The sequence below is a fragment of the Lissotriton vulgaris genome, chromosome 7, assembly GCF_964263255.1.
Source record: "Lissotriton vulgaris chromosome 7, aLisVul1.2, whole genome shotgun sequence".
Classification (NCBI taxonomy): domain Eukaryota; kingdom Metazoa; phylum Chordata; class Amphibia; order Caudata; family Salamandridae; genus Lissotriton; species Lissotriton vulgaris.
The window spans coordinates 1,307,703,456-1,307,730,514 of NC_141695.1; the positions used below are offsets into that span (position 1 = coordinate 1,307,703,456).

The 27,059-nt window shown below is 45.5% G+C and overlaps 2 protein-coding genes across 4 annotated transcripts in view; one reads left to right on the forward strand and one right to left on the reverse strand.

Annotated features, from left to right (window-relative positions):
• The window catches only part of NIF3L1 (NGG1 interacting factor 3 like 1), a 125,593-nt gene that overhangs the window by 97,729 nt on the left and 805 nt on the right, over window positions 1–27,059 (reverse strand). Inside the window, exon 1 of one of the 2 annotated variants that reach the window (XM_086931910.1) lies at window positions 7,656–7,818. The exons of the other annotated variant lie outside the window; for it this stretch is intronic. The gene's annotated coding sequence lies outside the window, so the exon portion shown is untranslated. Of the gene's footprint in view, window positions 1–7,655; window positions 7,819–27,059 lie in introns of those variants that run through there. 2 annotated transcript variants of the gene reach the window in all.
• The window catches only part of PPIL3 (peptidylprolyl isomerase like 3), a 72,164-nt gene continuing 52,962 nt past the window's right edge, over window positions 7,858–27,059 (forward strand). The window contains exons 1-2 of one of the 2 annotated variants that reach the window (XM_086931912.1): window positions 7,891–8,024; window positions 21,283–21,311. The gene's annotated coding sequence lies outside the window, so the exon portion shown is untranslated. Of the gene's footprint in view, window positions 8,025–21,282; window positions 21,312–27,059 lie in introns of both variants that reach the window. The other variant, XM_086931911.1, reaches the window with a different exon arrangement.

The window sequence follows — 27,059 nt, forward strand, 5'->3', positions numbered from 1 at the left end:
ACAAGCAGGCAACAGGGGCACACGGAGGTACAAGCAGGCAACAGGGGCACACGGAGGCACACGCAGGCAACAGGGGCACACGGAGGCACAAGCAGGCAACAGGGGCACACAGAGGCACAAGCAGGCAACAGGGGCACACAGAGGCACAAGCAGGCAACAGGGGCACACAGAGGCACAAGCAGGCAACAGGGGCACACGGAGGCACAAGCAGGCAACAGGGGCACACAGAGGTACAAGCAGGCAACAGGGGCACACGGAGGAACAAGCAGGCAACAGGGGCACACGCAGGCAACAGGGGCACACGAATACTGGTGGCTGACATTATTTCATGAAGTCGACCCATCACTTGTTTTGCTTTCCTTAAACAGAACAGGGTAGGAATCGAGTTCCTGCAGGAAACACATTAAAATGCACATGGAGTATTCCAAGCTAGCAGAGAAATGGGGTGGACAGTGATATTATTCTGTGTCTTCTACCGTCAACAGAGGGGTGGCTATCTATTTGTTCTAGAAGTGATAAACATGGACCAGGAAGATTACTTCTGATAGATGTTTCATAAGCAAGAGCCCTATGAAACGGACAAGCAATGGTAACTGTGTAATGATGGGTAAAATGGATATCCTCAATGAACAGGGACAGAGCACATATTTTCGAATGTAGTTGGCTGACTTGATGGATAGCGTAGATATGATGGATGAATGGAGAGAACTGCATTGCACTGAAAGGGCTTATTCCTTTACCCTCTCCACCTACCCCCTACCCCTCCCCATGGCTCAATAAAAGTAAAAGACACGAGAAAAAAAAAGCTAAACCTTGCATCTTCTTTCAGCCAGTGGGGCTCTCCTGCAACTCCGGCAGCCGAGGCAGCGGTAGGGGGGGCGGGAACGGGAGCCGAGGCAGCGGTAGGGGGGCGGGAACGAGGCCGGGGAGACACAGAGAGCGAGGCAGCGGTAGGGGGGCGGGAACGGGAGCCGAGGCAGCGGTAGGGGGCGGGAACGGGGCCGGGGAGACACAGAGAGCGAGGCAGCGGTAGGGGGGCGGGAACGGGAGCCGAGGCAGCGGTAGGGGGGCAGGAACGGGGCCGGGGAGACACAGAGAGCGAGGCAGCGGTAGGGGGGCGGGAACTGGAGCCGAGGCAGCGGTAGGGGGGCGGGAATGAAGCCAGGGAGACACGGAGAGCGAGGCAGTGGTAGGGGGGCGGGAACGGGAGCCGAGGCAGCGGTAGGGGGGCGGGAACGGGGCCGGGGAGACACAGCTCTCACAGCCCACACAGCTCTCACAGCCCACACATCTCTCACAGCCCACACAGCCCACACAGCTCTCACAGCTCTCACAGCACACACAGCTCTCACAGCCCACACAGCTCTCACAGCCCACACAGCTCTCACAGCTCACACAGCTCTCACAGCTCACACAGCTCTCACAGCCCACACAGCTCTCACAGCTCTCACAGCCCACACAGCTCTCACAGCCCACACAGCTCTCACAGCCCACACAGCCCACACAGCTCTCACAGTCCACACAGCTCTCACAGTCCACACAGCTCTCACAGTCCACACTATGCTGCTGTCTCTAAGAGAAGCACTTCCCAAATTCAAAACAGATCTCAGTTTCAGAGATTCATTCCCCAAATGCAACTACAGACATGTGCTTTCCGAAGGAAATATACTGCAAAAACAAAACAAGCATTTACAAGTGGGGCCGGAGACACGGACAGCGGGAGGGGGGGGGGCGGGAACGGGCACAGGCACAATCAAAAGGCAGAAGGCAAGAAAAAGCAAAAAAAGGTTGTATCTGGTATTTTGGTGCAGGCTTGCCATTCTTCATGAAATCTCGAAGCTCTGAAAGCAAGAAGCAGACTTTGAGACTGGGCTCCTGAACAAAACCATTCTCAGGTCTAAATCTCAGAGAATGGTTTCCTAAACACATCCAGAGACACCTCTGCACCCCAAAAAGATATGCTCACCCTTATCGAATCAGAAAGAGATCCACAGCCAAGGAAAATGTTCTTAATATCCAATATGAATCAAGTCATTAAAGTGCCTCCCTTGACCAACCCACACTATGCTGCTGTCTCTAAGAGAAGCACTTCCCAAATTCAAAACAGATCTCAGTTTCAGAGATTCATTCCCCAAATGCAACTACAGACATATGCTTTCCCAAGGAAATATACTGCAAAAATAAAACAAGCATTTACAAGTGGGGCCGGAGACACGGACAGCGGGAGGGGGGGCAGGAACGGGCACACGGACAGCGGGAGGGGGGCGGGAACGGGCACACGGACAGCGGGAGGGGGGGCGGGAACGGGCAGAGGCACAATCAAAAGGCAGAAGGCAAGAAAAAACAAAACAAAGTTGTATCCGGTATTTTGGTGCAGGCTTGCCATTCTTCGTGATATCTGATAAAGCCCAGATCAAAAGTGAAACAACATGGGATCAAACATATAAGTGAATAGGTCACCTAGCTAAAATAGGTAAACAACAGAACTGCAGGGCCACAAGTAGAAATGTGGAGGCAACTGAATGGACAGTTGCGAGACATTCTTAGGAACAAGACACTTATGAGTAATGACGGGTTGTAAGTTTCAGACTGTCTGTGAGACATTACAGCTGAGTTTGAAAACTACGCCTTGTTGGCAAAGCTGCGTGTCTAGCCTGGGGCTCCTGTCACTCTGGGGACAGAGGGCACTGGTGCCATGCGGGCCGCACGGGCAGGAGGAGGGGGCGGGCTCACCTGGAGGGCGCCGCCGCCTCCTGGGGAAGAAGCCATGTTGGTTTACTGGCTGAAAGCACCACCTGAAGGCACGTGCTCGCTCCCTGACACCACCTGAAGCCACGTGCGGGCGCTCGCGCCCTGACACCACGGCGCTGTCGCCCCTCTCCCAGCTGCAGGGCCACGCTGCGCCGGAGGGGCGCGTGGGCAGAGCTGACCCAACACCAGCTCTGCTCGTGCTGTTCTTTACGTGTTTGGCTGGACAGCCGAGACTTAATAATAAATCATTCTAACGAAATAATTCTTGTGCAAGCTGTGTTCTAGTTTTCTGTTAATATTTCCCATTGTTAAAACCGTATTGAGGGTGCGCCGTTCTCTCCCAGCGAGGACAGAACACGATTTGAACAGATTTTTTTTACATGCCCCCTCCCTCCCATACTGACATGGAGTAAGGACCTTCAGAGGGTTCGTGCATATGTGCATTACTGTACGCTTCTAGTACAGGCCTCGGGCTCAACCTTTCCCACTCCACCGTCCAAAATGATTTGTGTTAATAGCCGCATCTGCTGCTACCACAGCGCTTAAAAGAAGCAAGGCCGTGTAAGCAAGCGGTGTATATGCACATTTTTTGGGGGGGGGGGGGGGGGGGGGGTTGCCTTAGCGTGAAATCGACCCAAATGTATCGGAGCGCTTTACACAAGTACCAGTTGCTTACACAAGGACACATTCATTTTTGTTAGGCTCTGAGAGATTAAGTGATTTGCCCAGAATCACAGGATGAAATTGGGCGTATGTCACACTCGAACCTGGTTTCCCCAACACCAAAGTCAGCTAGTCAGCAACTCTGGCCCTTACGCCACATCCTCCATTAATAATGAAGGCGCTATATTTGCTTCAGGCCGAGTTATTAGCACGAGTTTATCCAAATGCGCGCCAATGTTACAGCGAGTCAGTTTGCTGATATGAAACATACACTTGACGTATTAAGATCCTGTGCAGAATTCATAAAAAAAAAAAAAACTTGCTTTCTCTTATTTCTCGCCTTCTGTGTGTTATACTCCCGTCCTACTTAAATGCAGATAAATTAAATGCGAACCACTGAGCTCTGTTGCTCTTACAAGGAATTGTCTTACTCAAAGAGAGTCGCAGAGACATTTTATTACAATTGCAAGTAACTACCACCACGGTTTGCCAAGTGTCACTCAGTTTGGTCAAGAGAGGTAGCCGGGATCACAGTTCGCTTGTTTTGGAACCCAAAACTAACTATATATCCAGTACCAGTACATTAGGTTTGGAGATAGTTATGCATTTGTCGGTGTATTAGAGATTCTTTTTAGACACACACACACACACACTCATATGTACATACGTACTCACGCTTTTATTTCCTCAGGTGAAGAATTCTGAACTTGCAATATACACTTTTACCCAGTTCGACCGGAAACTGCCTGACTCCATTTAAAACAACAGGTGCGTCAGTATCATCCTCCTCAAATGCCACTAACTCATTTGCATCGACTCCAGGAGGATGAAAGTCGGAGTCAGCGCGCAGGGCCTGATTCCATATAGATTTCCAAGCCGTGCACATTACCCGGCCTGATGTGCAATCAGATGTTCAAAACCTCTGAGGCTATAACAACCAAGCACGTCTGCGAGATGGTAAATAGACCACCCCTGAGCCCCCCACTCACCCCTGTCATACACCCTCCCGAAGTCTGACAGAACCAAGTGCCCGAGGTCGAGGGACCCCTGAACCCGTGTTGTGACCCTCCCCCACCCCCGTCTTACGTGATACATTCAGTTCACTTTAACTTATTATAAACACGTGCAATTTACACGAAGCAGGTCCGATGCAAGTTTTAACGAAGCATAAAAAAATACGATCATAATAGTATCAGCGCATTTTTTATGATTTAAAGTAATATATTGTATTTAATGCCTACTGTCGAGATCATACCCCCCCCCCCAAAAAAAAAACGCTGTTTGCAACAAAATACACATTTTAACGAATAATGTATACGGCCTGTTTTTATTATTGTCCATCGAGTGCGGGTTGCGACGAACATCATATTGTCCCGTTTTACCACATGCGTCACACACAACCGTTCACAACCGCGATCCCCTCCCCCACCCCCCCCCCAAAAAAAACAAGGTGGTTTACTGGGATCCCGACCGGTGCGATCCCTGTACCATGCAGGCGCCAGCTCTCCCAACCAAGAAGACGTTGTGGGCTCTCTGGTCCAATAGGCAGTCAAAGCACAATGCAGAATGTTAAGAATGTTAAGAGATGCAGTTGACGACGGAGCTGAAGAGTGGTATTGAGCGATCACAGCAGACGTCGCAAGTCCCATCTGAGAGGCACAAACCCTTCGTAATGGGTCTGTGCTCGGCACTGAGGGCTCCCTCTGTCTTCAGGCAGTGCACGGCTGGGACTTGCAGGATTACTCAGGGTGATTGGGGACTGCCTGCAGTCACGCTGGTCGTCTTCCTGTGGCAGCAGCATGACTGACATAGCCGCGTCGTAAAGGGAAAGCCGGTTTCTACGGCAATGCAAAACATAGCTTAGCGGGAGGGGGGGCGAGAACACGGACAGCGGGACAGGGGGGGGGGCGGGAACACGGGGGAGCGTGCACTTCGTATTAATAGGTAGAGGTGGCATCTCCGTTCCACTCGGTCACCGGTCTGTTCACGTAGGGTCGGCTCTAAACACCAACAGGATCCCAGAAATGACGGCGGCTGCAATGAGGGCGGGTGCCGTCAATGCCGGACCAGATTCGGGGGCGTTCCCGAGAACAGGCTTTCGGCTGACGTCGCCAAAAGCCAAAAATTCTCGGGAACGCCCCCGAATCTGGTCCGGCATTGACGGACAGGCCAGTCTTCCAATGGCTAGCCTCCATTTATGGAGCTAGCCAATGGAAGACGGGGCGGATTCCAAGCCCCATATACTATATCTCATTAGGTTTTTTCCTAGCACATGCGTACTTCGTACGCATTGGCTAGGGCAAAACCTAAAAAGGAGACCCAGTCTATTCAGGTGCAAGGGAAACTCCTCCCACCACTATAAAAACGGACTAGCTCTATTCAGCCAGGCGATGAGTCACCCAGGCAAGGCAAAGTACACCTCCAGACCCGTCCCCACACCCCTCCGTGACTGTCTCGATTTAATACACATCCTCAGCTCCTGTCACTCCAACCCCAGACAGGGAATACACAACAGGCAGAGAGGCACACAGGATAGTTAACCAAGAAAGTGCACACTTTCTGAAAGTGGCACTTTCAAAACACAGGGGTTAAAATACACCTTTACTAAAAGGTGCATAATTAAATTCTGAGTTCAGAGAGCCTATACCTCCTTTTTCCATCTTGTGCCAATGGAAAGTTATAAGTGTAAGATGTTGCAAAGCAACTACCATGTTAGCCTATGGGACAGATAGTCTTTCAATAGTGAAAAACGAAATTGGCAGTATTTCCCTATCAGGACACATAACACACACCAGCACACATCCTACCTTTCACATACACTGCACACTGACCATGGGGGTATCTTGGGTCTACCTGAGGGTGCTTTACATGCATGGGAAGGGAAGGTTTAGGCACAGCAAGTGGGTGCACTTGTCAGGGCAACATGACAGTTTCGAGCTGTGCAAACATACACTGCAGTGGCAGGTCTGAGGTATATTTACAGGGTTACTCTTGTGGAGGGCACAATCAGTGCTGCAGCCCCACTAGAAGCATTTGATCTACAGGTCTTGGGCATACACAGCACACTGTACTAGGGACTTATCAGTAAATCAAATATGCCAATCATGGATAACCAATCAGATTCAAAATTTATCCAGGAAGCACTTGCACTTTGACACTGGTCAGCAGAGGCAAAATGCCCAAAGTATCTAAACCAGCAAAAGAAAAATCCAGTGCACAGTCAAAAATTACAGGCGGTAGAGGCTAACAGTCAGAGGAAACCATTTCAAGGATGCTAGGTCTGGGCATTTCAGTTTTCTGTTTTAAGCCCTAAAGTGCTCAGGGCCGAGTGTCTATAACTGACACATTGTTACAGGGTGGGTTGGGGTCAGCAACCCTCACTGACCCCCATCCCACTCTGTGACATATTCCACTCTGTGAGGCCTCCTCAGCCAGTCAATGAGAGAAGATGGCAGTCTCAACCCTCCTGGAAACTCCGACACTTATGTTTTAATTTCATGATTGGTGCGTGTGTGTGTATATATATATATATATATATATATATATATATATATATATATATATATAAATGTATACGTGAGTGTGTGTGTGAATGTATGGATGTGAGTGAGTGTCCATGTGGGCCCCCCACCCCCTTTTAATTACCGCCCGCCACAGATAAATGCACTAGTCTATATTCCCCACTGCACCAACAAGGATTCGGTGACTCTAGTGATACAAACACATATGCAGTGATCATTAACTAACTGAGCTTTCATAACGTTAGATGGAATTTCCCCCAATTCAGTAATCTTGTCTTTGTCATTTGAAGTGTGCGCAATATTTTATCTGCAGTTACCTTAAGGTAAAAGACCAACTAAACAGGTGCTGAATATTTTGTTCTTTTAACCACGCATTTGACCCCGCTCACATTGAACGCAGGACCCGTTACCATACTTTGTGTATGCTTCCACCACTGTTTGAGTGAAGCAAAACACGCAAAAGAAACTTCGGAAACTGAAACACCCTAGTTCTGAAAATGAAGAAGTAAACGTTCCCAATCCATTACATTGGGCTGTGTTTCAGGACCTGGGCGGCTCATGCACGATTTTCGACTTGGCTGAACGTGGATCTTGAACCACGAACAATGAAACCAAAAGAAGTGACAGCAGGAGAAAGCACTCCACAGAACAATAGAAGAAAAACCTGAGACAGACGATCGCATGTAACCGCGGGTGCGGAATACAACGGTCAGCACTCACCGTGCTCTCGCTGGGACCTGCGAGACACTTTCAGAGGCTGGCTCGCAGGTGGTAAGTTAACTGCACTGGAGTAGTGGTGCACAGGAGGCGATTCATTGGTTCTCACAAATATGTGCCGCTCAGACCATGCTGCTGGCTGGTTGGCACCGTAAGTAACCGCCCCAACGTCAAGTGTGTGTCCCGCCCCTTCCCCCCGCCGACCACTCACAGGAGACGACGCGGCGCAACGCAGCGTACAGACCGAGTGGCTCTCAAGGTACACAGTGCTCCCAGTTTCTGTACGCATGGTGTTCTTCTGCTGCCTGCGAACCGAGCGCCGGTACATGGACAGAGGCCCCTGTGAATGTTCTTAACGCACGGAGGTTGCAGGCAAGTTCTGTGTTGGGTGTGAAGTACCTCTGGCAGTAAGGGAGGAAACCGGCATTGTTGGTGATTCCTTAGTGAGTTCATCACTCAATAAGACTTGAGGACCCTGGAGCTAAGGAAGTGCGTGCGGTTTGTGGACCACTTAGCAGGTCTTCATACGAGTGCCACCAAGGGTGATAACGTGCACGTGTCCACTCCTAGACTGTCCTGTGATGGATTCGTGCAGCCTTGAATTAATTGCACTAAGAAATGTTAAATCAACAGCCCTACTAAGCTTCCCAGGTCCACGCTTAATTGTTGTTCCAATTGAGACCGCGTTTATTAAGTTATAAAACAGCCCTACAAGTCCCATAATTCAAATAAAAATCTGGACTGGAGCAGCACGTCATGGACCTGGGAAACCTGGCAGCTACGAGTAAGTGACGTGGGTGTTCTCCGAAGAGTTAGAGACCCCTTCATGGCGTGTTATAAGACATTCTGTAAACGCAGTGCAAAGACTTTCTACACTAGATGCACCTAAGACAGGAGCTTTCCTGGGTAAATATGGTTACTATTAATGCAGAACGAAAGAAGATGAAACCCCATAAAGTTCACGAGGCTATTTCATATTTCATTCTTAATACATAATTTAAAGCCCTTAAGTTTACCATTTCCAAGCCTAAGTAGATGCTGCAGTCCAGATTTTCGACTTTTCTTTCTGGTACCGAATTAGTAATAGGATATATATATTTTTTGTTTTACCTCAACTGGGTGAGCTACTCTGGCATAGAGCTTCGAAACTTGAGAGCTGTGATACCTTCTTTCCCAAAGAAAACTCATAATGTTTGTTTTAGTTTTCTGGCTTACCTTTAATTGTCTGGTTTGCTAATTCTATTCTGAAAGCTTCCTTTGGAATGTATTCCATCCATTTCTTACCGATGGCTTTTTGTTTCTAACTCAAATTTGCTTACTTTCTATTTTCTGGCTTCATTTGTTTAGACTGTGGTGCTGGCGTTCATCCTTTCTGTGAAGTATAGCTTGTTTACTGTATGCTTCCTCAACTGCTCACTTTATGTAAACAGTCCTCTAAATCTTGTTACATTTTCTGTGCATTCATAGACGGAGAGAGGTCAAATGTCAAGCTTTGTCTTCCGAGGGAGCTTGGTGTTGAAATTTTTTCCCCTGACTCCAAAGTGATAGAATTTATGTGAAATGCTTTAATGTGAAAGCATGGGCTTTATTTTCTGCACACACCATTTATATGTCTGTATAGAGCGGAATGTCGCCTGTTTGCGATGGTGAAAATTGCCCGAGGCAGAGGGCGAGTCAACTTTCAGGTCTCTGGTCCGAGGGGAAGCATCCGCGTCGTCATTGGAGGAGCCTTTCTCGAAGATGCAGGAGCATTTTAAAGTTAAGTTGCTTCGAGCGGGAAAGCTGTATAGCACACTATAATGGAAGACTGCCACGCGTATAGAGGTTGCGAGGGCCCGAGGGGTTATATCCATGGCGCACATTTGTTTTCTTGGGCACAAACCGGGAGCAGTTTTACAATACTAGTGCTTGTGTCGTGCATAGAAAGCGCCGCTAAAGCTTCCCCTGTGTATGTTTTACTACTAATATGGTTGGGATTAACAGCGGCCCGCAGTGGTTAATTACTCCAGGATTACACAAGGTTTACTCTCTTTGCTTAGCTGAGAACGATGGGGACAGTTAAAGAACAGACGGGCAGCTCTGAATTTTCAACTCTGTACACCGCACCCGCGCGTTTGTGAATTACTTAGCTCTGTGGGCGAGGGCTTAGCTAAGTCTAAAGAAACAACAGGTTCCATATAGTCACATTTTCATCTAATTCCGAAATGGAAAGCAAAAAAAGCATCGATTGAGTCAAGTTTCGGGAAGAAACCCGTTCTAACCCTAAATACGATGTTTGAAACAATCTTCACAATAAATCAATCAGCACAGCTACAACTCCAGCTTTAACTGGGGTCCTTACGCTGCCCTAATGTTCATCTTTGTTATTCGGCAGACAAACAGGTCTCCTGGTAAACGAACACTTCAATTGTATAAAAACAACAAGCACTTAGGACTGCTGGTGTCGCCCTTGGGGGGTCAGGGGAGAACGTCATTATAGCCCCACGAGGAGCTTACCAATTTGGCCTATAGCGGTATGGGCAGGGATTCTCCAGGTCATGAACTGAATGCGTTCCCTCGACCATGTGGTTAATGCGGGCATCCATTATCGGCGCTTGCCTATGAGTACGTGTAGAAATGCTCCAGTGTGTGGCTGAGTCCCAGGAGCTGGCCAGGGTAGAGATTTTCCAGGAATGGCGCGTGTGCATCGGTAAGAATACGGAAAGCAACGTTTTTTCCGTTTTGTTGATTGTGTGCTTTATATATATATATATATAAAGCCGTTTCTTAAAGGAGGTTTGTCACAGCAAATAGGGGGGAGTACATCCTGTGCTTGCCGTGTGAAATTGTGTTCATTTTGCATGCGTTGTTTTGATTATCTGGCCTGCTATTGTTCGCCAAGAAGTTTGTTAGTCATCTAAAATGTCAGATTTATTTATTTTGTTTTTACTTTTGCTTAGACAGTCTGTTCGTACTAAATGTGGTTGGCTCTATTCCTGCAACAGTTCTCTCGTGTAACGTAACGGGTCCGATTGTGTAGCGCTCTGACACCTTCGGGTAAAGTGGGGAACTGTGTTTTCACATGTGTGAATTCGGTACACATTGCTCAAATACAGTGACGCATTTGGTGTGAACAGAAACTAGATGGACATGCGTAGAGGACACACACGCACTGTGACAGTCTAGAGTTGGGAATGGTACACGGTAATGGTTGTAGTTTACCTTTATGGACTAATCCCCTGTAGGCTGCACGCACCAGCCAGGAGTTTCAGTGCAAAACAATGAGCGAGGCCACATAGGGCCCAGCTCGTTCATATCTCACTGCCAGAATCCACTCAGGAGACAGGACCCAGCTTTCCTCTCCACCACGGTCTCGGTGCTTTGGCAGTGTTTGTCGGCAGTCCTCATTAAGCGCTTCTCGACAAGATACAAGTCTGATCACCCATTTTGTGACATGTTGTAAGTGTTCACTGTTTGTGTATCTGATTAGCATTGAGTGCGAGCTGTGCGTGGGGGAGCGCTATGAGAGCTCAGGTATATTTAGAGATATTCAGCGCAGCCGGCTGGAAGTTAATGTTGTGTACCGATGCAGGCGGGGTCTCAGGTTTTGCCTGCACATGCACAGTACCTTTGTAGCATGACCAATGGTAAGTTTCTATCCATGTAGCGCTGCTGTTTCTTTGTGAAGCACTTTTTTACAGATGCAGGTTAAGTTGGGGATATATAAAAGCACTTAAAAACAAAGGACATGATGTTCCACGAGAGTCTGGGAGGGGAATTTTTCTCGGCATGCAGGAGATTAAAGGTGGCAGCCTATGCTACCATCTAGTTTAGCATGTTAGTAATATCGGGGATGATCTTGCTTATTGCATTTCGAGATCAATCCAAATCCATGTTTCGAAATTGAGACATGTGTACAGTTTTTAAGAAAACGATATACGTGGATAAAATTACGTAAGCTAAACACCCGGGCTTAGCATAGTGTGCGGCCCTAATTGTGTTTGGTGGTTTCTGCCATTGCATCCAGTTATGTGATACAAGTAAGCAGCAGAACTACAAGGTTTTCGACGGTTGTTAGTTGTATTAAGATGAATAAACAGCAACTAGGGCTTGTATACAATAGTAAAAGATTCCACTTAAAGCCTGGTGACACTACGACAACTATATCAAAAGAGAAGGGAAATCCCTAGAAAAATGGCTCTCTTCACGTGAGTTCCCTTCCCCTACAAGGCTCGCATGGCATGACGTCATGCCATAACATCTCCGTTTGTTTTCTTTCTGCATCTATTAGCTGGGACGGGCCCAGAGATCAGGGTGGCTCGTATTTTGATATTTGAATCATGGCTCATTCCCATGTTGGGTGCGTCACATGGTTATATCATGAACATCCAGCAGTGTGAGCACACGTACGGGCAGCAAGTCCCTGTGTTTGTTTTCTTTCTAAGAGGAGTTTATTATGTACGGTGCTGCCACCCCTGGCGGCTAGGACTGCACTCTAACAACAAGCCACATATAAGCATTTGATCATGGGAGAGAGCCAGGTTTGAAAGTTCGACGATTTATGCAGCACTTTAGCTCTGGATAGGTTGTTTGTGTAGATCTGAACTGGGGGCTCCTTCGGGCAGTGGGGACTCCCGTGGGTAGGGACAGAGATGTACCCCGGAGTGCTCTAATGAGGTGTGGAAATTTAGTGTGCTGCTCATGTTGAGTGCTCTATATGGGAGACGCGCAGGGAGCCATTGAGGTCCTTGTGAGCATAGTGGGAGAAGGTTGCCTGGCATATGCTGTCCGCTATTCTAGGGGGCACATGGCACCAGTCCAAACGACCCTTATTGATGGTAGGTTAAAGACAACCGTATTAGAAAGCTATCCTAGTGGTAGCTGTGGGGAGCAGCCTTCAGGCTAAGTCTTGAAGGAATGTAGAGCAGCTTGTTTTACCAGTCTATAATCTCATGAATGAGTAAATGAAAAGAGAACACAACAGTGGTATAACAAACATATGTATTTGTTCTAAACACATCCCTCTAGCAGTAAACTTATTTAAGCTTTTATCTCACTAGTACCCTCAGTTTTTAGAACTCTTATACACCATGGCCCTTATCATACCTTCAAAGGTATCCCGGCGCCCAGTTGCAGTATCAATTGGGCAGTGGGAGATCGGTGTCTAAACCCCTGGGCTCCATGGGTTGGTAATGCGCTTTGGTAGCGTCGGTAAATAGTCATGAAAGGGCTATGGCATTCACTGTGGTCTATAGATTTATTCTTAGGCAAGGTTATACTAATGGGCACACCACTGTAGCATGTAGTTAAATGCGCTACATGTGACACAAGCTGATGCTATGCTGACCACTCGCAAGTGGCGAGTAAGAAAGGGAATACATACGGGGTTAATGCCAGCTAGGGCTTAGCATCTGAGGACAATGAATGCAGACACTGGTGGGGCAGCTGTAGTTAGGAAGCCAGGGACCCTACCCATCGTACAGCGCTATTGCATGGCATTTCACACTGTGTATTGTCCTGAAGTAATCATTAATGGGCTATTGCATTTACGGTGGACTACAGGTCTAGGCTTTCATGAAGGTCATACTACCAGGCACCCTCACGGAACACTTACAGTGGAAGTGTTAACGAGTATGCATCGGGCGCTAATTTTTATCTAAAACTTAGCATGTGATGGCAATGTAAGACAAGCATGTGTACAGCAGTTATCGCCAGAAACACTGATGGTTTGTGTTTATCTTTTCCATTTATGTATGGCCGGGCCTATGGTGGACATCCGTGAAGTGCTCCACACCACAACGGCGGCAACAGGTGGACAGCCCAAGGGATGCGTAAGTCAGGTAGAGAATGGCAAGCAACAACGCAAGTGTGAGGGCCGAGCGAGCAAGGGCGCTGGAGGTGCCAGCACAGGGTTGATTGTTTTGTTTCTCGGGCCTGCGACGCAGGACGGAAACTACGCATGGATCATCACATCGACTCATCAACATCACGGAATTGCCAGGAGGACATAAAGAAGACAGTGGTAGTGTGGGTAGTAGGAAATTCATATGTAAGAACGCTAATCCTATTCCTTGCAGGATCGGGTAGACGGAGGGCGGAGAGTGGGGGGTGCACGGTCTCCTTCCACGGCAGGGGGGGGGGGGGCTTCGCCTCAGTCAGTTCAGGGACTATGTCGGATTTACTAAGAAGACATACTGCACCTCCTTCGGCGGTGGTCCTTCATCTAGGGGGGAATGATCTGGCAGGTCTGGGTAGAAGGGTCCTCCTGGAAGAGATGATATCAGCAGCAGGGTGGCTGGCAAAGCGGTTACCGGGGAGCGTGATTGTATGGTCACAGCTGATACCGTGAATGCAGTGGAGAGGGGGGGGACTCAGCGCGTTGAATGACTCAGTAAAGAGGGTCAACAACAAGCTGGACAAGTTATTCAGAACTACGGTCTTACAGACCATACCTCATGGGTGCATCTGGGGGGAGCACTTCTACCTGCGGGACAGGGCCCATTTAACAGAGGCGGGAAATGCCCCTTTTCATAAGGAATATCTTGGCATGGGTTAGAGATTATATCAGCAGCAGGGTGGCTGGCAAAGCGGTTACCGGGGAGCGAGATTGTATGGTCACAGCTGATACCGGGAATGCAGTGGAGAGGGGGGGACTCAGTTAGCGCGTTGAATCACTCGGTAAAGAGGATCAACACACAATTAGACCAACTATTTCGGGCCCCCCGGTTGCAGACGATTCCACATGGGTGTATCTGGGGCGAACAGTATTACCTAGGGGATGGAGTACACTTGACTGAGGCGGGGAATGTTTTTGTGGTCTAACAATCTCTTGGCCTGGTTAGAGGGTTTTTGCTAAACAAGATTGCTGATTTGGGTCTAGGTAGGGGGAGGCCAGATCGTCGGTTAACAATGCTGGCCTGTGGCGGTAAGGTCATGACCGGTGAGCAGCTATTTTAAGGTCTGAGGGGGCGGGGATCATCCATGGGAGGTTCCCGTCCAGGGGGATTGGCCATTGGCCACTCCAAGAACTCCAGGGGCAAGGTAACTGGTGCTTCAAAGGGGCGCGGGTTGGAGTAGTCACGCTTTCCTTAGGCTGGTAGCCACCCCGCGCGCGCATACTTATGACGTCACCGGATGGCGCAGAGTAAGGGCCCTCCTTTAGTGGGTAAATGGAGTTCACGGCGTAGACCGGGTAATTACCAGGACCGGCTGCGCATGCGCACATCACTAGGTAAGGCGCAGCTAGTAGGACCTGACACCGGTTAGCGACCTTGCCATATGGCCAGAAATGTAGTATACAAAAATCAAGATGAGGATGTTAGCTTCGGTTAGGAAACAATCTGTATTAGAGTTTCTGTTAAGGTTAGCCTCTCAAACTTGTTGACAATATTGTATCTAATGTCCTGCTGATTTTTGTATAAATTGGTGATCATGCAATTAAAAACCTTTTAATTTCATATCTTAATAAATACGGCCGGGAGGTCTTGCGACCTCCCGCCTTCCAAAGATAACCAGGTCTCATGTTCATGTGCCAAGTGTTGGTGTGGTCAGATTGGGGGGGGGGGGGGAGGGGGCGGCAGCCAGTCGCTGACCATGTTAATTGCACTAAGAAATGTTAAATCAACAGCCCTACTAAGCTTCCCAGGTCCACGCTTAATTGTTGTTCCAATTGAGACCGCGTTTATTAAGTTATAAAACAGCCCTACAAGTCCCATAATTCAAATAAAAATCTGGACTGGAGCAGCACGTCATGGACCTGGGAAACCTGGCAGCTACGAGTAAGTGACGTGGGTGTTCTCCGAAGAGTTAGAGACCCCTTCATGGCGTGTTATAAGACATTCTGTAAACGCAGTGCAAAGACTTTCTACACTAGATGCACCTAAGACAGGAGCTTTCCTGGGTAAATATGGTTACTATTGATGCAGAACGAAAGAAGATGAAACCCCATAAAGTTCACGAGGCTATTCCATATTTCATTCTTAATACATAATTTAAAGCCCTTAAGTTTACCATTTCCAAGCCTAAGTAGATGCTGCAGTCCAGATTTTCGACTTTTCTTTCTGGTACCGAATTAGTAATAGGATATATATATTTTTTGTTTTACCTCAACTGGGTGAGCTACTCTGGCATAGAGCTTCGAAACTTGAGAGCTGTGATACCTTCTTTCCCAAAGAAAACTCATAATGTTTGTTTTAGTTTTCTGGCTTACCTTTAATTGTCTGGTTTGCTAATTCTATTCTGAAAGCTTCCTTTGGAATGTATTCCATCCATTTCTTACCGATGGCTTTTTGTTTCTAACTCAAATTTGCTTACTTTCTATTTTCTGGCTTCATTTGTTTAGACTGTGGTGCTGGCGTTCATCCTTTCTGTGAAGTATAGCTTGTTTACTGTATGCTTCCTCAACTGCTCACTTTATGTAAACAGTCCTCTAAATCTTGTTCTAATCTTGTTACATTTTCTGTGCATTCATAGACGGAGAGAGGTCAAATGTCAAGCTTTGTCTTCCGAGGGAGCTTGGTGTTGAAATTTTTTCCCCTGACTCCAAAGTGATAGAATTTATGTGAAATGCTTTAATGTGAAAGCATGGGCTTTATTTTCTGCACACACCATTTAAATGTCTGTATATGAATTTCAATTAAAAATATGTTGTCTCTCTAGGTAGTGCTCTACCACACCATACATACTCCACTCTGTGCCCTTCTAGAGTAGTGCCTCTCCACTCTACGCCAGTCTGTTCTGCGACATGCCCCTCCACTCTAAGCAACTCTACTAGATGCCACGCCTCTCCACGCTTTGCACCTCCACTTACTCTACAGCACTCCACTGGCTCTGCAACACTCCACTCGTTCTACGGCACTTTACTCTATGCCACTCCACTCCCCCCACTCCCCCCCCCCCCCCCACAACACTCCTCTCAGGGCTCGAAAAATTCACTTGACCGCTCGCATTTGCGAGTCAGATTAATTCAGGACAAGCTATTTTTAGGTCCTACTCGCCCTCTCTGGCAAGTAGGAAGGCAAATTGACACTTAACCTCTGCCTCTGAAAGCAGAGGAAATGTGACAAGATAGCAAGATTTAAAGGCATCTTTATTGCTCACAAAGTAAATGAGCAATAAAAATGCTTTTAAATCTTGTTAACTTGTCACATTTTGCTCAGCTATCAGAGTCAGAGGTCAAGTGCATTTCAGTTAGGTCGAGGAGATTTTGTAGGTAACTAGACCTGCAGGACTAGCGCATTTTTTATGATTTTTCGAGCCCTGCCTCTACCTTCCACTCTACACCACTCCATTTTAAGCCACTCCACTCTCCTCTTCTCCACTAACTTTTAGCCATCTTGAACAGCAGCCACGCTGGTTTACAACTTGACTAAAACACATTGGCAAATCCAGTAGCTCTGGCTTAGGCGAGACCTAGGCTAGTGCTTGTTGTGGCAGAAGTTATGATGTGATTGCCTCCGGAATTGATATTCTTTTTATCTTCCTTGTAATCTCTGGCCATTTCAAGCTTTGTTTTTGTTCCACAAACTAAAAGTATCTCCATCTCCTTAGTTTAATGTCTTCATCTACAAAAATTGGAGCATAATGATTAAGGCGCCAGGACACCTCCGGGTAACAGAGCGCTCTACAAATGTGCCAAATAAATAAATAAATAAATCCGCTGATGCCAATCAGACTCTATTTGCTCTTTATTTCCCAACTCTTCCCCAGTCCGTAAAAGATATGAACACCTCTCCACCTATTTCTTCTCCTCTAACACCTCACCAAAATCTCTCTACCCCCAGACCTTCCATTCTCCCCCTAGCAGCCCGTATACGTGCAGCACCTCTAACTCTCCTGGAATATCCTTCAGGATCCTTTCCATTACAGTGCACTCTCTTTCCTCCCTCTCTTGGAGAAGTGGATACTGTTCTCAATATTTCATGCCCTCAGTGGGTCACATATTGTTGTGACTCCTAATCCTTGTAGATCCCCACTTGGCACCTTTACATGCGCTCCGCCACTAAGGGCCCGATTACGAGTTTTGGCAGTGTGGGCAGTACGTCAACGCAGTGCCCCAGCACGGCCGATACTCGCCACCAGATTATGACTTTAAAGTGGTCAGTTGTATGGCGTGGCGGTCCCAGGGCGGTGCCTCTTTTAAAGGCAGCGGTGCCTTTGAAAAAGGCACTGCAATAGGAACGCCTCACAAGGTTCCTGCACTGCATGAACTTGAAATCCATGCTGTGCTGTAACTGTTGTGCATGCAAACAGGGGAGCATATGTTATGCCCCCCTGTGTGCATCCACAAGCATAGGGGGCACAGGGGGCCCCATAGGGCCCCTTTTGTTTCCTCTCCTTCACGGTGTACATGAAGGAGGAACCTCCATGACACCACTGGTGGACAGGGAACTTGCAATATGCTTGACGGACAGTGGCATCCTGACCGCTACCGCCAGGGAACGGCGTTTCCCTAGCGGCATTGGCGGTCCCAGGACGGTCCAACACCCCCCCCCCCCCAACTTGTAATGGGGTGGTCGGACCATAATTTGGGCCTTAGTGGTGATCTTCCTCTCTGGTTGTCCTGTACTCTTGACTGTTCAACCCCTCCTACCATCTTTGACAGTTGACCATCTTACAACTTCCCTGCTCACCAGGTGCCTCCCTCTCGATACAGCTTTCTTTTTTCAATCCTATGCCAGATTCCATCCTCCTGTTTGCGTCCCAAAAATTCTCTCCTATGTTTTTCAGTGTCACTCTTCCTTTGTACTTTTTTCACTTCTCAGCTACTATTGGTGACATCATCGCCCCCTGCTTCTAACTCACCTCCTCTTGCCTATGCGTTGTGTACCACACTCAACTTTTCCAACTGACATTGGAGCCCATTTCTCTTCCCATCTTGTCCCTGTTTTCCCCTACCCCTACTTAACTTCTCCCATTCTACTCCGGTACCGACGCCTTTTTTTCATGTACCTTTCTCAAATAAAAAATATTCAAGTGGATCGCGAAATCAACCCTGGGATTCCCAACTATGAGTTACACCCGAATTTAGAAATCAAAATTTCAAACCTTCAGAATCCTGGTTTAGGCACAAACATTGAGCCAAGATTAATTGACACCAAGTACACTGATTTTGGCCTGACTGCAGAGGAGCTAACAATGCAAAGATAAAGAAGAAAAAGTGGCAAGGAGGAAAAGAGATAGCGATATAAATATATATATATATATATATATATATACTAGCAGCCCGTCCCGACGTTGTCCGGGGATGGCCGATGTTCAGTGTTGCCTTTACTTTTTGTTTGCATTAGTAATGTGTGTTTAATTCATCCGCAGGTTTTCATTGAGCCACACCTAATTTTGTTTTGCTGTCCTTGTTTAGAGTGTTCCCCCTGTGTACGAATGTTGTTGTTTCCCAAATGTTGTAATTTGCGCCGCAAGTGCAGCAAGTGTTACAGTGGTCGCTCAGATGTTTTTGCCTGAAATTGCTTGTTTGTGAAAGGGGCTTTCCTTGTTTACATTTGCGATCCCTATACTAATGTCTTTTTTTTGTTTTTATCGGCGCAAGTACTGACAGTGTTCCACTGATAACGCAGAGTGTTTGAAATTCGGAAGTGTTTGTGTAAGCTTTAAATTTTGTCCGCAGCATACGTAATTATTCGGAGCCTTGTGAGTAAAGTCTTGTTCATGTTCCGTCGATTGGCTTTCTTGTCTAAGAAATGGGCGCCTCTTTTGTTTACAATCCTCCCCCTGTGACAACGTTGTCGTTTGTCAAATGGTTAAACATTTGTTATATTTTTGCATCGCAACTCGTGTGTGTGTTAATCATTGTGTGTCATGATTGGTGGGCTGTGTGAAGCAACGCGAATGATAGGCGGCCTTTTTTGTAAGCCTGCCCCCTGTGGCACTGTATTATTATGGAAGGAGCGCCCCTTTTTGGATGTCATCCCACGAAGGAGTTAATGTTTGAAGGGTAACGCCGACGAATGTCGAGGCGAGTGATAGGCGGCCCTTTGCAAATGCGCGGGATGCACAGTTAAGTGTGTGCCTTGCACCGTGAAATCAGTGAAATCGTTTGGCATATGTTTATTGTTTGTACTTTGGGCCATGCCCCTGTAAACGCCCACATCTTTTGTGTGAGACGCCCCTCTAAACGCCCACATCGTTTCTTTGACACGCCCATGCCAACGCCCACAAGGGACTACTTTCCCACTTTTGGCGTTTTTGCTTTTTTAATGTATATGGTGTCCACATCTATAGCCTATGTCCTTCTGCTACATCTCCCCTTTCAAATGGTGTATTGGGTATAGTGATTGGTGCAGTACTTTTTGAGGTTACCTGGCTCAAAGGTTTGTGTTCTCTCTTTATAATAGTAGTATAGATATATATATATATATATATCTTACATAGGGAACTGCATATTACCCTATTAACAGTACACGGTCCTGTCATTGATTCATGTTCCTTATTTTCAACAAAAAATCACATACCAAGGACACATAATTACGCAATTTAATTATCCTAATCTTGATTTAGTTAATCATAATTTTTTTAATTATTTTAGCAAACTGTGTATATATATATCTTTGTGAATTCTGCAACCAGCGTACTTCGCAGAATAACGAGCCACCACGCAGCAAATAAATATTGTCAGGAAGCTTTATTCTCTCATCTCACGAATCTCTTCAGGCATGACGCGTTTCGGTGAACAAGTAACCTTGATCACATGGCGACTATGCAGTAATCTTCCACATTAAATACTTAACTTTTTTAGCCCTTCTCACCACGTGGTGCTAAACAGTGAAAACATACTATCAGTGGCAATGCATTTTTTTGTTTTGCTCTCTTTTTTCATGTATGCAGTCCAACATTTTATGTATATTCTTAACCAAACGGTATTCTTTCATAAGTCATTAAATAATATATATAAATATATTATACATGTGCAAATATCATGCCATAAATATTAAATAAATAATAAATATGTGCAATACAATTTTCTCACATTTCACAGTATAAAAAGACTCTAAAATTGATCAAATTTTCAGAGATTTTAAATATAGCAGCATAAATGCATTAAATCCATTGTTTGTGCAGGCAGGCCTACGCATTGGTTTATGTTAAAAAATTCTAAAAGCCATTAAAACTTAAGAATGCTTTAAAACATATGTCGGCATAAATGCCTGTAAACTCTAATATGTGCAAAATCACGCAATTACAGTACACAACGGATATTACTCCCTTTATATGTGCAAAATAATGCTTTCTAATGACTGTATTTACAAACTAAAGTAAAATAGACGTTTAGCATACAATGTTTTTCTTCAAAATATCTTGAATATTAGTCCGAGCCCGGACTTAAAGTCTCATTATTTATTTTTTATTTTTTGTCTGCATTGTCTAAAAAGTGCTTAGTGCATGTTACTATTGAAAAAGTGCATATGTGTATTTAAAAAATAGAAAATAAGAGGTTGGTTCATGCATAAATATAAAATTATAAAATTTCAATTTGTCTTCTGCCGTATTTCATATTACATAATTCATGATGATATTTATAAGAATGTATGCATATCTTCTGTATTGTTTAGACCATATGGAGACTTGCTGTTCAGATTTAATATATATTTCGTCTCCAACTGTCTCAGAAGCTTTTCTCTGTCTCCACCTCTTTTAGGCACCGGTACTGAATCAATTACAAAATAAGTAAGACAATTAATGTTTTTGTCATGAATTGCTTTAAAATGCCTTGCTACCGGATAGGTGGGATCACTGTTAACAATCGCTCGTATATGTTGAAGTATTCTTACATGCACTGGTTTTATGGTGCTGCCCACATATCTGAGCCCGCATGTGCATGTAAGTACGTGTGTGTGTGTGTATATATATATATATATATATATATATATATATATATCCTCCGCTCCGAACACCAGCCAGCTGCACACGTGAGCGGGTGCACGCAAAACGGGGGTGTGCCCGTTTAACAAATAGCGGCTCCAAACATCCACGGACAATCTGTCCGAAAGGAAAGCAGCACACGCAGGGGGTAGTTCCACAGCAAGATTTTATTCAGGGAACTTTACAGCATATATATATATATATATACATATACACACATCACAAAAATTCATAGGTTCCTACTACCCGTTTGATAGAAAAGATAGTGTTCACCTATTACATATTTGCATTCAATCATTAAAATAATAATTCAATTATCGTCAGACCCCTCTTGTCAAAACCTGTCGATGCAGACGCATTTCGGCCTTCATATATGTCTTGGCCTCCTCAGGACAAGGGTGAGGAAACAAACTTGATGGAAACCAATCCAGATGTCATGCGGTCAAGACCCGGTTATAATAATCCGTAAACATCCATGGTGTGTCACTTCACTACATAATACTTGCACATTCTTAATCAAAATCGTAGAACCCGCTCCGGGGTCTCTACACCATTCCCAGGTGAAAATCTCTTTCTGCTCAAAAACATTTGCGGTCGTGACCTCCTTCCATTCTACACATGATGTATTGGTTGGCAATCCCCTCCCTTCCCCTTTCTATCTCCCTCTCCTGCGCGTCCATCGCCAGCCTTCTGCTGGCTTTTTGAGCGTCATCCCTCCCACACCCTTCATCTTCCACACAGGCCTTAGTCATGTGACTTAGTGACATGTAGCACCCGGAAGCACAGCTCCTATTAGATCCGGTCTGTGCAACATTCCCTTGAGACACTGGAGATCACCACACATGAACGTGGTGGCCCGGCGCTGTTGGCAGCATGCCTCCTTGCTTGGATTCATTCTGCGTCCCTGCAATTCATATTAACGGTAAGCATGCTTTGCCACCTATCCAGTCCCCGCTCTAGCTACTCTCTTCTCCTGCATTAATGTACCAACCGTCCCTTCCCTTTTCAGAACCTGGACTCCCCTCGTGGTGTCGACTCAGCGCTGATCCCTATGCGCCTTAGCAGCTGGATTCGCTCTGCTCTGCTTGGATTGTTTTCCCATCTGTAAGTTCTCCTTGCCACCATTATTCCTCCTACCCGACCTACCTCCTCTTGCACCTCATTAGCTAACCCTACCCTTCGTTCACAGACAGTAGAATCCTCTCGTGGATTCGACCTACAGTGGATCGGGGCTCTGACCACTTCCCCTGCCAAACCCAACTACGCCCCGGTTGGCAATTAGGGGAATTCTTCTCCTCGCACCCTCGCCCTCCCACCCATACCCACCCTGATTTCTCCCTTTCCTTCTTTATTCAGCACCCGTTAATTGGCAACCCGGTCCTGAAGATGATCCTGACTCAATGGGATCGAAACACAGTCGACCAAACTTTCAGCGTAATTCGTGGCACATATTCCTTTATGGTTCACTGAAACGCCTTGAACAAAACCAATTAATGCCAAAAACTTTTTATGCTCAACCATATAACTCTGTATATATATTTTCTTCACTTCACATTGTCACCTTACGCTGTTCTTTTCCACGTGTCACTTGCGCCGTCACTTTTCATATCACAAGCACAAGTTTCTTTGGGTTACCTTCGCAATTTATGCCCACAGTGCTGATATAACTGTATTGTATACACTGCTATACCAAATACATGCCATGAGCACTTATGAACAAAATAACACGAGTCTCCCTTCTTCCTTCATGTAATGTTGTGTACATACATGTATATTTGCCTTTTTTATTAATACCAGTTGAGACACAGTTGCTAATTTTCACTTATGTACCCAGATCTCAATGTGGTTTATGGGTGTTTGCTCCTGTTGCTATCTACTGTCCTATATATAGTGCACCATATACTGATCACATACATCATTTGGGCTACCTGATACCTCTTGTGGAATACTGGAAGATAGTCTCAGGTGATTCCTTTAAGCTCCCCTCTTCCCCTATTGTTTGTGGATTGACCTTTCACAGTGTCATGGACCTCCTGATTACTCAATTAATTGCTGCTACCAAGAAGGTAGGACTGGGGAGATGTAGTAATATACGACAATGCCATTTAGTGTGAAGAAGAACCTACTGATTAGTTCTCTTCTTTCTTTTACCAGATTCTTGAACTCAACCTGCACCAGAATTCCCTCATCAGATTTAATGTCATCTTCCCAGCATTTGCAGGTTTAATTGAGGAATGTATGTAGCATATGATAAGTCAAATCCAAATAAAAAACATTTATCTTAGTGATTTCAATTAACACTGTGTGACGCCATTGATACTGCCATACATCTTTTATCATCTTCTAATAGAAGAAACTATCTCATACAATTCTGCAATAGAGCCACCCATACTAAAGGTTCTGCATTAGAGAAAATTGTCTCCAAGGGATGCTTGATTACTGTTGAAGAGTATATATCCGTGAACTGGTTGATTATCATGTGGTCCCTTTCTCTCTACTAATCCCTCATGCAGTAATCTGTGATGAACCGAAAAAGGATTTAACACGTTTGTGTGACACCAAATATCTTGACCTTAATAGGTTTGTGTCATTATCAAGGAATAGACTTCTCTGATCAGTTCTGATGATAAGAAAGATGCCTCCATTTCTAATTTCAACAAATGTATGTCTGAATTGCTTGATGACTCAGCCCCACTCAAGAGCAAAAGAAATACACCCAAACCTTCTCTCCCTTGTTTCTCCGAAGATCTTTATGAGGAAAGGTAATATTTAAGAATACTAGCGAAGAATTTGAGACCGACCCCTTCGGCTCCAAACATGAAATGTCTGAGGACATCTAGTACACGCCACAAAAGAAACGCATCAATGCTAAGGCTGCTTATTTCAAATGCCTTATCAACACAGCCACAAAACGCCCAAATACGTTTTGACTTAGTTAAAGCTGCCAGTAATCCCCATTCCTCTATCACATTTAAAGACCCAAATACTAAATCAGGAAAATGTACTAAGTTCTTCAGTCAAAGTGAAATCCCGTGAGCAAATCCTTCCTGATTCGTCTGACTCGCAGGTGGAAAGTACTCCTACCTGTAAGTTCATGTTTGTACAGTGACACTTTGGCTTGCTCTTGATGCATGAATTTTTCAAAATATTATTATGAAGACTAAAGTCTTTAATCATTTCATGGATTCTGTACCCGAAAACACCACCTAAGACTTGGTGTGCCATCTATTACCACAGTGGGCCAATCTTGTACGCATCTATCTTAGGCAAAGAGAGCTTTCTTACTCCCTTGTTAAAAACACCTTTCCAGAAATACAGACCACCTCAATAACTTTCACCCTGTTTCAGGTGTTCCCTTTCTCTCAAAAGTTGAGGGCTGTGTCACAGCGGAACGAAATCGGCACATTCTTCAGAACAAACTCTTCGAGTAGTGACAGTCTGATTGCAGATAAGGTTATAGTTTTTAAACCGCCTTTCTCCAGTTCTTTGATGATGACCTCTGCATTTGTTGATTTTGGCCACACCTGTCTCCTTGCCCTTCTTGACTTATCTGCCTCATTAATTGAGTGAATGACCTTACTCCCACTGAAACACTGAATTAATACTTAGACATAGACAGAGCCGCCCTCAAGTGGCTTACATATTCCCTGCGAAACATGTCAGAGTGGGTCAAAATTGACTCCTCACATTCGGTGGCTTTAAATAGAGGTTATTCACACATCTGTACCGGCCACTGTCTCTTTAACTTGTATATTGAATAATTTGGAGTCCTACCAAAGAACTGTGGGATCTTGTATCTTCAATATGTGAATGATAATCAGTAGTATCTAAAGAATCTCTCACTTTAAAAAATCTCACGTCGATGAAACTCTGAAATCTGATCAAGACTTAACTGCCCACAATTTAAAAGTCATCCTTAAAAAACAGTGTTTCAGTTTTTCACTTCTTCCCTGCTTCCACTTGCAGTTCAATATCAGATACTCCATTAATGTACTTGACTGTAAACCAATCATCACTGAGCCAAATTGTAATTCTTGACAAATGATCAATCTTTATACACAAATCAACAAAAAGCCCAGAAATGTATGATTTCAATTGAGATTGCTCTGGATGAATTGCCTATTTATCCCCCAATAAGATCTCAAGACTCTTCAAATTGCTGTTGCTGCCAAGGATTGACTATTGCAACTCTCTCCTGACTGGACTTCCCTAAGTGCAACTTAGCTCTTTGTAGTGATGCATGCTGTTGCATCTCTCGTACCAAATGCATAATCTCATTTCACCTGCACCTCTAATGCACTCTAATGCTTTCAGGCAATGTCCGCGTAATAGAAAATGTCATAAATAAACAAACAGAAGTGAGGCTCTCGTGAGGTTTAGAGCAGGAGGATACAGAGTGCACCATTCATAGGGGGTTCTTTTGAAATTTAGCTGGTGCTGTTCAGTTATCACTAACATACCACTCATGTCTATCAAGTTCTCCAACAATGATCCCTTCCCCGTTTAAGGGGGGCATGTTCTCCGTATTCTTCTTACCTCTCATTTGAGTTGTAACTAAATCGTGTTCGCCTACGATTAGTTTATTGGTCCTAGTTCTTTTCTTTCAGCCATTGCTCAAGTAGTAGGGGACTATTTCTGAGTAATGACATCATTTTGTCAGAATTCACAAAGCTGGAATCTTTAATTGATTGCAGTAATTTTCACTTCCAGATTTGATTAAAGGGGCACATGTGAATTATGTGGTAAAGTGATTGCCTCATTTTAGGTCTGTTTTGAAAGTGCAGTTGTCAAACCAACCAGTTTTAACAATATATTTAGTGGTACCCCCCCTCCCCAGCAGAGCGCCGAGGGGTGCGTTTGCAGAGTGGTGGAGAAAGGGGACGTGCCCTCTGATCACCTCTCAGGAATCCCCCCGTGTGGGACTTAATGGAGGTAACAGGAGGTCTTGTTGGCACCTAAGAACCATCAGCAGCCAAGGGGACTTAATCCCTTAACCAGCAGTGCACCAGGAGGCACAATTGCAGAGTGCTGCAGAAAGGGGGGGGACCCCGCCCCCCAAACGCAGCTCCCCTTTCAGTAAGTGAGAGCAGAAATAAATGCTCTCTATTGCTGAAAGCGGAGCAGAATTGCTTTTGGATGAAAGGAGCTGCATGTTCAGCAGCTCCCTCTGTCTAAAAGCAATGCTGGTTCTGTGGTTAAAGGCCTCTGTCATTTTACAGCTCGGCATGGATGGCATTGTGCTAATTCTATGCTTAAAAGTAAAGATTTAAAAACTTATCCTCTTTAGGAGGCAGACAATAACTGTTGAAGTTTGTATGCTTCCGCTGGGGAACTCTATACGCTCTTTCGCCATACATGATGACACTGTAGTGCCTTGTTTTCAGGTCAGCTGAGTAATCATCCACTTGATGTTTTAGATTTCTCTGAACTGTGTAATTACCTGCTTTTCCGTATATTTTGGTGCTTCTGTCAGTCACCAGGCCATTACCACATACTTTCTCAGGATCCAGAAAGACACCACATTTCACAATACTTACCTAAGAAAGGAATAAA